Source organism: Marmota monax, unplaced genomic scaffold, assembly GCF_021218885.2.
Source record: "Marmota monax isolate L192 unplaced genomic scaffold, Marmota_monax_Labrador192_F-V1.1 WCK01_AAM20220418_F8-fsc00021, whole genome shotgun sequence".
Lineage (NCBI taxonomy): Eukaryota > Metazoa > Chordata > Mammalia > Rodentia > Sciuridae > Marmota > Marmota monax.
In genome coordinates, this window is record NW_026695228.1 from 27165702 (window position 1) to 27177625 (window position 11924).

An 11924-nucleotide genomic window follows, 5' to 3' on the forward strand; every position below is an offset into this window, starting at 1 on the left:
CGGGGGGTGGGGAGGGAAATAAAATTAGGCCTGTTTTGCTGATGGAGGCTGTCAGGAGAACTGGGTTCTATTTGGGGGAATATGATGGAGGGTCCACATCAGCCACACGTTACCGTGGTTTGGATAAGGTTTGAATTTGTCCCCCAAGAGTTCATGTGTTGGAAGCTTGGTCCCTAGGGAGGCAATGTGAGAGGTGGTGGGACCTTCAAAGGATGGAGTTAGGACTGGGGATGTGGCTCAGTGGTAGAGCAATTTCCTGGTATGCATGGGGCCCTGAGTTTGATCTTCAGCACTACAAAAAAGAAAAAAGATGGAGCTTAGTGAGAAGGACTTAGTAGGGATTGTAGGACTCTAACCTCTCTGGCTTCTTTTTGATGACAAGACTTGTTCCTTCCTGACATGCTGATGCCATTGTGACATCATTAGCCATGAGGTTTGTATCAGAGGCACGTTAATGCAGGCATCATGTCCTTGAACCTCTAGAACTGAAAATAAGCCCTTTTTTTCCATTATGAAGTTAGCTTGCCTCTATTATTTTGTTATAGTAATGAAAAACAGATTGATACAGTTGGGCTCTGCAAGTTTATTTTGGCTTATGTTTTTGGAGGTTGTGGGATAAGATCAGGCAGATCCATTGTTTTAGGGGCTCTGGTTAGGGTGTTGGATGCCAATGACAGGGAGCATACAGTAGAGCAAATAGCTCACCACATGAGCCAGGAAGCAAAAGAGGAAAAGGCCCTGGACATAATCCTATTCAAGACCATGCCCCTAATACTACCCTATCACCTAAAGATTCCACCAGCTAAGAACAGTATACCCTGGGGACCAAGCCTTTAACACACAGACCTTTGGAGAACACACATAATCCCCTACAGTTATATGTTGAAATTCTAGCTCCCAAGGGGGCGGCGTTAGGAGGTAATTAAGTCATGAGGACAGGGACCTCATGAATGGGACTAGTGCCCTTTTCAAGAGTCCTCTATTAGGGTAGCTGGCACAAATGTCCACGAGAGAGACAGCTCTGAGTCAAGCAAAGGTTTATTGACAGAGAATATCTGCCAGGCTGCCCTTCTGCTAGGCGCAGCCGCCTGCTGGGAAATACTTCTTAACTATATAGTCAAGTACAAGGAAACAGTTTAAAAATAACCCATCTGGTCCTGTGATTGTTACTCGGCATCTTTGTTTTGATTTTGGCAATTAGGGACTCTTGGAGGCGGGCTTAACAAGAAGGTCATGCCTGGGTGGGCTTCTTAGGATGGTGGGTGCTGATTTTCAAAATGAAGTTACTTTGGCCTAAGGACTTAACAGTCTCAACTGGGCATGGTAGTGCATGCCTGTAATCCCAGCAACAATGGAGGCTCAGGCAAGAGGATCACGAGTTCAAGGCCAGCCCCAGCAAATTAGTGGGGCCTTCAGCAATGTAGTGAGATCCTGACTCAGATTTTAAAAGTGGGGGCTGGGGATAAAGCTCAGTAATAAAGTGCACCTGGATTCAATCCCCAGGGGGTTAAAAAAAAAAAAAAGCCCTGGGCTGGGGTTGTGACTCAGTGGTAGAGCGCTTACCTAGCATGTGTGAGGCATAAGGTTTGATTCTTAGTACTGCATATAAATAAATAAAGATCCATTGACAACTAAAAAAAAAATAAAATAAAAAAAAAAAGCCCCAAAGAGACTCTTGCCCATTCCACCATGTGAGGATACAGAATGCACTATGAACCAGGAAGCCCTCCTAGACATTAAAACTGCTGGTGGTTGATCTTGGACTTCCCAGCTTCCAGAACTGTTAGGAAAACATTTCTGTTATTCATTCCTCTTTATCCACAGAGGATGATTCTAGAATCCCTCACAGATACCAAAATCTTCAGAAGCTTATGTCCCTTATATAAGTATTGGCATAGAACCTACACACATCCTCCTGTGTAAGTAATCTCCAGGTTACTTATGATAACAATATAAATGTCACATAAATTACTGTTATTCTGTATTGTTTAGTGTATAAAGACAAGGAAAAAATGTCTATGTCTAGGCATGGTGTCCTACACCTGCAATTCTAGAAGGAGCCTGAAGCAGGAGGATTTAAAATTCAAGGCCAATCTGGGAAATTTATCAAGACCCTGTCTCATAATAAACAAACAAATAAATAAATAAATGGAAGGGACTGGGCATGTGGCTCACTGGTAGCATGCCCCTAGTTCAATCCCCAGTACCCACCCCTAAACACACAGTCTGAACCTGTTCAGTGTAGACAGACACAATTACACTTTCATGTGTTCTTTGTCCAACTTTGAATCCACAGATGCAGCTCTCCATGGATACTGAATGTTGGCTGCATTTTGTCACAGGAGCAAGAACAGATCTTCCTTGGGGTTTACATTGCAGGACATGGCTCCCAGGGGTTTTAAGGAATACAGTTAGTTAAGTTTCTTTCTTCCCATGAGGACCTCAATCCTCAATATCCTCAGTGGAAACCAATGTGGATGTTGAGAACATCTACTCCTTAAACAAAAAGACATTCTCTGAGTTTTTTTACTTCTTTCTGAAAAAAAAAAAGCCCTTTTCTACTAATCTTTGAGATATTTCTGTGTGTTCTTATTGTAGTAATACCTTTCCATCTGTTGCAATAAGCTCGCTCTCGCTCTCTCTCTCTCTCTCTGAGGGATTAAGCCCAGGTTCTAATTTAACCTTATCCACAAAACACTCAAATCAGTATTTGCTAACCACTGACCTACATCCCAGCCCTATTCTTCCTCTTGAAATGGAATTATTTTATTGAAGTCTCTATTTACCAATGTCCAGAGTTCTTTTCACTTGATAATGCAAAACAGACAAATGAACTAAATCCTTGGAATCATGAATGATTCCAAAATACATCTTAAACAGCTATTGACTGTCTTCACTTTAGCATCAGACAACTTCCCACCCTCTCATCCTCCAAACCACTTTCTCCTTAACTTTCTAGCTATTCTTCCACATCATACCTTTGCTTCCCTAGAGTTCACAAATAACAGATATTTTTAAAATGTTTCAGATAATGTTGCATTTTTAACTCCAGACCTTTCCTTCAGTGGCTCCCCATTGCAATCAAAGTAAAACTCAACATTTTTAGAGTTGCTCAGGTGCCCCTGTTATGATCTGACTCTGTGACTTATCTGGTTTTACTCTTCCTGGTAGTTTACCTTCGACCTAATCCCCCATTCACTCAAACCATTTCAGACACTGAGGGTTCCGCTGTCGATTAAAGAGGTCAAACACTCTCCTATCTCATGGCCTTTGCACTTGCTGTTTATTCTTCCCTCAGAAATTTACATTTTCTAAATTCCTTCAGCATTTTGCTGGGAATGAATTGGAAATATTATGTGTAAATATAATTATATATAATTATAATTATGTGGGTCTGTTTTCTCATCTGTTAAACTGTTGCTATCTACTCCCATCCCTAGCCCAAGCAGTGGGAAGATGCTACAACCCAAAGATACAGTGAGACAGAAATATGTTTTTGGTTTTGTTTTTTACAGTGCTAAGGGGTTAGATCCTTAAGCATGGTAGGCAAGCACTCTACCACTGAGCTACATATCCAGCCAGAAAGTGTTTTTCTTGTTTATGAGAACTTTCAGTACAGAAGATTTTATGGTTAGTTTCAAAAAGCAGCTGCTTGGGATGGAATGTAAAACCACCAGTATACAGCAGGAGGCAGAATATCACCTGAATTGCCATGTAAATCATTAACATCTCAACAGGAATATGAGAAAACCTATATGTCTATCTCTTCACCCTTGTTTGAGATAAAGTGAAAATAACTATTTGCTGGGCATCAACTTTATCATCTGGATACTCTGGTTTAGCATTTGTGATTTAAATTAAAACATGTCCCTCATCTTCCCAAAGACCCACATAACAAATAAAGGAAAATTTAAATGAAACTAGTTGTGTTTACATGAGAAATGCATATGTGTTATCTGTCATTTTTGTAAATCTGTATCCATATTTCATTCTGTAAGTTCACTTCATAATTTGCATTTTCACTGTACAAAACTAAATAGGTCCAATTTGCATGTATATCAACTTATTTTTTTTATTTTGGGGCTGCTGGGGATTGAACCCAGAGGGATTTTACCATTGAGCTACATCCCCAGTCCTTTTTGAGATAGGGCCTCACAAAATTGTTCAGAGGGCAGAATCTAGCTAAGTGGTGAGACTGACCTCAAACTTTCAATTCTGCCTCAGCCTCCCAGGTGCTGGAATTAGAGCAACTCATCACTTGTTTTCAGTGGACAGTATTAATTCAACAGCTGGTAAGTAAATGAATTAATGGCATCTCCCTTGTCTTAGGATATTCTTTAGATTGACTGAACATTTCTTAATCCTGAGAGGATCTTTACACTGATTCTTGGCATTCTGATTATTGCAGAAACATATGTTTTAATTTTTTATACTTAATTTTATTGCAATGTGAATGAATTATTTTTTGCTATTCACATTTTGAATTTTTTCTGTTCAGGCAACATTATATTGACTCCTTTTACAGATCTTATTGTAGTTTCCCCCCCCCCCCCATATAAATAAAATGCTTTTTACACACACACACACACACACAGAAAAAAAAGAAAGAAAAAAAAGGTTAAGGAAGAACAGTATGAATGTATGAATGATGGTTGACTTATTTTGCGGATCGGCAAAAAAAAGAAGATAGGGAACAGTTGCAAGAAAAACACTTTGAGCATCCTGAGATCTGGCCAATGGAGGTCCCACTCACCGACTTCCATCCCCAGCCTGGTCCCCATCATGGCTCCGTGAACTGGGCTTGGAGTCTACTTTAGCCGATTCCACAAGTCTCACGTCCATCTTATGCCTCGCTTTCTAGGACGGGTCTTCAACCCGAGCCACGCCCCTAACCCTATCCTCCCTCTAGCTCCGCCCACGGACCCAGGACCAGGTTCTAGCTTCAGGTTCGGGTCTTCTCCCGGGAGCCCTATAGCCCCGCCCCTTCCGGGCTCGCCAAACAGGAAGCGGAAATGCAGATATGCAGGACCACCGAGCAAAGCGGCCTCCGCCTGCCTGGGCGGCCGGGCCAGTTACAGCCTGCAGGATGGGCGTGTTGCGGAGGCTCCGTGGGGTCCAGGGGCAGGGTGGGCCAGGCTGCAGCGGAAACTCTTTACGAGATTGTGGAGCATCTCTCCCCAGGCTGCCGGCTGTGGCCCTGTGCCCTGGGACTCCGTCTCCTCAGGAGGCGGGCTGACGGGGCCTTTTCTCCAAAAGTCGCCAAAGCAACATCCGGGTCTTCTCTTCATAAAAGCATCTCTGCCCTTGGGGCCACCGTGACTTGGGTCCAAGCTTCCTGCAGCCCCGTAGACTTGGCAGTGCCAGCGTGTCCTGCTGAACACTAATGATTGAAGAGGGTCGCTTCCGAATCCTTACGTAGAACTCCTCAGAACAGCAGTATTGAGGTCAATTTGTATGTGACAAACTGCATGTTTTAGTTATTTTGGCACTAGGAATTGAACCCAAGGGCACTTTACCCCTGAACTACATCATCGGCACTTATTTTTTATTTTTTAATTAAATTTTTTTTTGTAGTTGTAGGTGGCAGAATGCCTTGGTGCTGAGGATTGAACCCAGTGCCTCACGCATGCTAGGCAAGCGCTCTGCCCCTGAGCTACAGCCCCAACTCCACTTTATGTTTTTTTTTTTTTTTTTTTTTGACAGGGCCTTGCCAAATTGCCCGTGCTGGGCTTGAATTTATGACCCTCCTGCCTCTGCCTCCTGAGTTGCTAGGATTACTTGGTTTACGCTGCCATGCCCGGCAAATTGCACATATAAAAATGTACATTTTGATGAGTTTGGACATAGGAATACATCCATGAATCAATCATCATCATGAACAAGGGGGGGCTGGGGCTCAGTGGTGGAGCGCTGGCCTAGCACCTGGGAGGTGCTGGGTTCAATCCTTAGCACATAAAAATAAATAAATAAAGGTTCCTGTGTCCAACTACAACTAAAAAATATGTGGGTATGTAATATATATATATAAAATATTGAACAAGGGCTGGGGACAGTAGAGAGTTCTCCAAGCTAAGCTTAAATTAATTTTCATGCAGAATAGCCTTAATTTGTGAGAGAGTTGGTCCATTTCAAAATATCAGTCAGGAAACTAAAGAGGCTAAGGTGGAAGTGTACCTCAGTAGTAGTGCACTTACTTACGTAGCATGGACAAAGCCCTGGGTTCCCTAGCACTGAAAGAAAAAAAAAAAAAAAGACAGTTTTAGGTTCACAGAAAAACTGGGCAGAAAGCACCAAATTTACATATTATCTTCTACTCCCCCCACCTAGCCTCCCCCATAATCAACATCCTGCACTAGAGTAGTACATTTGATATAATTGATGAACCTATATTAATCAACATGTCAATATTATCCAAAGTCCTTAGTTTACATTAACTTTTTTGGAGGGGGACAGGGATGGGGATTGAATCCATAGGGGGAACTTTACCACTGAGCCACTGCCGCGTGACCAGCACGCTAGCTTCTTACTAGAAGTCCTAAGCATAGAAGTTAACTAGTGAGATCAAAAATAAAGACACATAAACTCAATTTACCTTTTTCTTGACCAGGTCAGAGAGGCCCTCCCTGGCTCCTGCCTCGAGCCACCTGGTGGGGTAGCGAGGTTTACACAGGAAACTAGTAGGAGAGAAGGAGGGCACGCCTTTTATTGGGGAACAAGAAATTCAGGGGAAAATTCCATCCAATGAAGGTCGAGGGGGACAGCATTCCAAGGTCAGGGTCAGTGATTGGTCTCAGGGTCAATGGTCAGTCACACCCCCACACGGATGGGCTCTCGCATCTAAAAAGGGTGGGGATAAGTTCTGACACAGCTTGGCCAGAACCCCTCACACCCAGTCAGGGAGGTGCCCAATCAGGTGTGAGACCGGCTTCCCACATGCCACAGCTCCAGTCTTTTTTTTTTTTTTTTTTAATTTCGAGACAGGTCTCACTAAGGGTTTACTCTTTATATTGTACATTCTGTGGATTTAACAAATGGATAGTGACATGTATCCATCATTATAGTTCCAAACAGAAGTTTTGCTGCCCTAAAAATACCCTGTGCTCCACTTATTCATCCCTTCCTCCCCTCCACCTCTGGAAACCACTGTTCATTATACTGTCTCCATAGTGGTGTTTCTAGAATGTCACATATTTGGAGTAATACAGTAGGTAAGCCTTTTCATATTGGCTCCCCTCAGTAACTATGCACTTAAGATTCATACATATCTTTTTATGGCTTGATAGTTCATTTCTTTTTAGTACTAAATAGTATTCGATTGCCTAGAGGAATACCATTTTTATTTTTTTTTATTTTTTATTTTGCAGTGTTGGTGATTAAACCCAGGGCCTCTCACATGCTAGGTAAGATAGGTAAGCACTCATTGTTAACCATTGTGCTGTATACACGTGCTAGGCCAGCACTGTACCATCAAGCTATATCCTCAGAGCTTTTTAGTTTTTGTTTTGAAACAGGGTCTCACTAAGTTGGCCAGGATGTTCTAAAATCCTGGATTCAAGGGGTGGTGCCACACCTGTTATCCCAGCTACTTGGGAGGCTGAGACAGAAATTAAGTTTGAGGCCAGCCTTGGCAACTTAACAAGAACCTGTCTTGAAATAAAAACTAAAGGAGGACTGGGGATGTAACTGAGTGCTTGAAATCGCCTGGGTTCAATACCTAGTACCCCCCCCCCAAAAAAAAAAAATCAAATGACTGCATTCAACCACTCCTCCTGCTTCAGCCTCCCAAGTAGCTAAGACTACAGGCATGGACTACCACCATGCCTGGAGCCGTCCTTCCTCTCCCTTTCCCTTCCCTCCCTGCTCCTCTCCTTTCCTTAGCTTCTTTAGTCTTTCTTTTAACTAGAATGAATTTTTTCCCCCAGAATTAGAGACTCAACTTATACTAAAAGAGTCAGTACTTCAGCCTGGGATTTTCAGGATTAAAAACAACAGGATGGAAAAGATAATGTTTAATGGAATAATACCTTGCCCTCCAAATTAGCAGAAGATTGGGAAGAGCAGAAAGAGAACTGGGAGAGGCAACTGATAAAGGTGACATTTACCCAGTGTCTCAGGACAGTCTGAGTAGCATGCATTTGAGGATCATTCTAAGATTAGCTCAAAACATATTTTTGGTCTGAGAATTTTAACACAGTGAATATTTCCACAAGTAGATATTTACAAGTAAATATTTCCATAAATGTGACTCCAGTATTTAACATTTGAAACATAATTTAGTTTTAAAATATTTCTTGCATATAATCATTCTTGGTCTTTTGGTTAAGATCAAGTATAGTATATGTTTTCATCAGTTTAATATTTATCACATAAATTCTTCATGTAATAAGTCTGTTATGATAATGACTATAATGGAGCCTTCTGATGTAGCAGCTACCTTATATAACATGAAAGAACTCAAATAGGATATGACCTGTATTTATGTACTGAAAAAGAAAAGGAGACCTGTCTTACTCATATGCTTCTAATACATAAGAGTTTGGTGTGGGGGATTGCTGGGGATTTAACCCAGGGGCACTTAACCATGGAGCTTCACCCCCAACATTTATATTTTTTGAGACATGATCTCACTAAGTTGCTGAGGCTGGTCTCAAACTTGCAGTCCTCCTGCCTCAGCCTCCCAATCACTGGTATTACAGGTGTCCAGTGGCTTATTATTATTATTATTATTATTTTAAAGACAGGCTCTGGATATATTGCCCAGGCTGGCCTCAAACTTGCTGTACTCTCCTCTCTGCCCCGCTCCCTAGTAGCTGGGATTACAGGTTGCTCTTCCACACCCAGCTTACAGAATTCTTATAGGGAGAAGCTTTTTACTGGCATGAACATGGGATAGCATTAACCATGAAGTATCCTTGAATCAACAGGAACGGGGACGCACAACAGAGCAACTCTGACTGTGAACGATGTGGATGAGGAGGAGGATTTTGCAGTGCTGGGGATCGAATTAGGATCCTACACCTGCTAAGCAAGTGCTCTACTACTACTGACCTACACTCCCAACCCAATGGGGAAAAAATGTCTTAAAGGACTCTATTCTAGCTGCCCCACCACCACCACCCCCGCCCCCACGGCCCCTCTGGAGTGAGGCCCAAGCTCCTCGCCCAGCTCGAAGCCCTGCGGGTCCACAGTCACCGCTGCCCTGGGGCGTGACAGGAGGCGGCAGAGACCCAGCCCCTGCGCCCAGACCTGTGCACCTACCTGGAGGAGCTGCAGTTGCGGCTGCCCTCCTCTCCTTGCCACCCTCCCAGCTGGCAGTGGCGCCTGCTCATTCCAGAGCCCCCGTCCCAGCCTGTGGTTGTGCGGAGGGAGGCAGCTACAGCCACAGGAAGGGACTGGGAAGCCGCTCTTCGGTGCCAGGAGGCTGAGGAGGGGCTGGGATATGTGCCTTTCCCCCGGGGAGTGGAGCGAAGGACCCAAAGGTGTGTGTGTGTGTGTGTGTGTGTGTGTGTGTGTGTGAGAGAGAGAGAGAGAGAGAGAGAGAGAGAGAGAGAGAGAGAGAGAGAAGCTGAATTGGTTTGTTCCCCTGCCTCTCAGCCTCTAGGCCACCTTCCCGGGGAGGTAGGGGCAGGGGCATCAGGGCCTGGAATGTATGAGTGGGGCCCCCAGCTCAGGAGCTACCCGCGCCCCCACCAACAGGGTGCGGAACCCCAAGGTGAAGGACGGCTGGAGTGGCAGGGAGAGCAGGACTGGCAGCCACCACACCCCAAAACTCCCTCAGGTCTGCCCCCAGGCTCTTGTGCCCAACCTTGCCTGCGTGGGGGCGGGAGGTGGGGAGGCCCCAGACCTGGTAGCCTCTGCCCAGAAGAAACTTCATAAAAAAAATCTTGACTGTCCTGGGACAAGTGGCCCTGGATGGGCAGAAGACAAAGCCTGAAGAGACCCAGGAAGAAAAGAGGAGCAAGCTGGGACTATGCATCCTCCTCGCTGCAGCACAGAAGAGACCCAGAGAGAGGGCCAGATGGCCTTTGGAATGAGGAACATCAGGGTGGCTTCTTCCCGTGTGGCCTGTGGTGCCTTGGAGCTTTCTACAGATGCTAAGTCCAAAGGAGGAGGGGGAGGAACCTACTTTCTCAGCTCCAGGGCTCTTCTCTAAAGCAGCCACCACCATGAGCTAGATTTTTAAAAGGCCATATAAATACTTGAATGTGGGGAGCCACTCTGAATGATTTGGTCTTCCAGCCTGGAGGGGAGAGGCTGTGACTGTCACTACATCTCCTTCTTTGTGTGTAGATAAATGTTTATGAGATTGTGACATTATGGATATGGTGTTTGACCATAAATACTTGGTTACTTGCCTCACATGTAACAACAAAGGAGTTATAATTCCTACAAATTTACTACAATCCCAAGAGATTAATTTGCAAGCGATTTGGATAGCCTCTTCCATAAAGAAAATGCCCAAATGGACAACAACAATAAGGAAAGGTGCTCATTCATTATCAGTAACCAAGTAAGTGCAAGTCCAAACCATAAAGTGACTGTACTACACACATAACTGAACAGCTACAAGTAAAACTGCATGAATGACAACTTGATATAGTTGGCACATGCCTGTAAACCTAGCTAGTGGGGAGGTTGAGGTAGGAGGATTGCAGGTCTGAGACCCACTTGGGCAACTTAGTAAGACCCTGTCTCAAATAAATAAATAAATAAAACACCTGGGAATGTAACTCAGTGGTCGAGTGCTTGCCTCGCAGGTGGGGGAACTCCTGGATTCAAACACCAGTCCTGAAAAACAACCACAAAACAACTAAAATGAATGATCTTAGCAAGGGTTGGTTAAGATTTGCACACATTGCTGGTAGAAGCACATTTTTGAACAGTAGCAACTAAATAGGAAGTGTTCATAATGCAACAGTAATGCATGCACATGTGCACCAAAATACATATAAAGACTGTCAGAGGAGCATCATTTGAAATAAGTGTAAGTTGAAAACAACTGAAATATGGATCAACAGGACAGTGTGTGAATTGTGGCATATTTTTTCTATGGCATGCTATTCAGCCAAGAGAAAGAACAAACCACCAGTAGATAGATGCAACAACTTGGAAGAGCCTCACAAACACGTTAAATGGGAAAAGCCAGACACAAAAAATGCATAGTGTTTCTTTAAAATTTAAAAATGGACAAAATCAACTAGAGTGTAAGATGTCAGTGTAGTGGTTTTGACTAGGAGGCAAAAGACAGATTTGAGATGTGGGATATAGGAATGTTCTATTTCTTGACCTGAATGGTGGCTTTATGGGACAATTCATTTCTTGACAATTTACTGAAATTCTTACTCTGGATTGCCTCTTTCTGTTGTATATATACTGTAACTCAGTGAGAGAAGTGCAAGAAATAGAACTAAGTATTAACATTTCATAATGAGAATGAGAAATAGGGAGAATAAAGTGTACTGAAACCATGAATTATAATAAAACCAATACTTAGGGCTGGGGCTTTAGCTCAGTGGCAGAGCACTTGCCTAGCATGTGTGAGGCACTGGGTTCTATCCTTAGCACCACATAAAAATAAACAAATAAAATAAAGGCATTCTGTGCATCTACACCTACAAAAAATTTTAAAGAACCAGTACTTACTGGGCAAAAGTAGAATTGGTCAATAAGAAGAAGATAAAAAGATGAAACTATTTTATTGTATTATTTATAACTATGAGTAAAATAAAGCTATTTCAATTTGAACATAAAAATTCGACATGATTCAGATCCTGTTGAAATGGTCAGCATAAGGAATGAATTTTGACTAATAAAACCATAATATTCAAGTTCAAGTATCTTTGGGTCCAATATGATTATTTTCCTATTCTGCCTTTGTCCATCTATCTGTCTGTCTCTTTCTCTCTCTGAGGATTGAAGGGGTA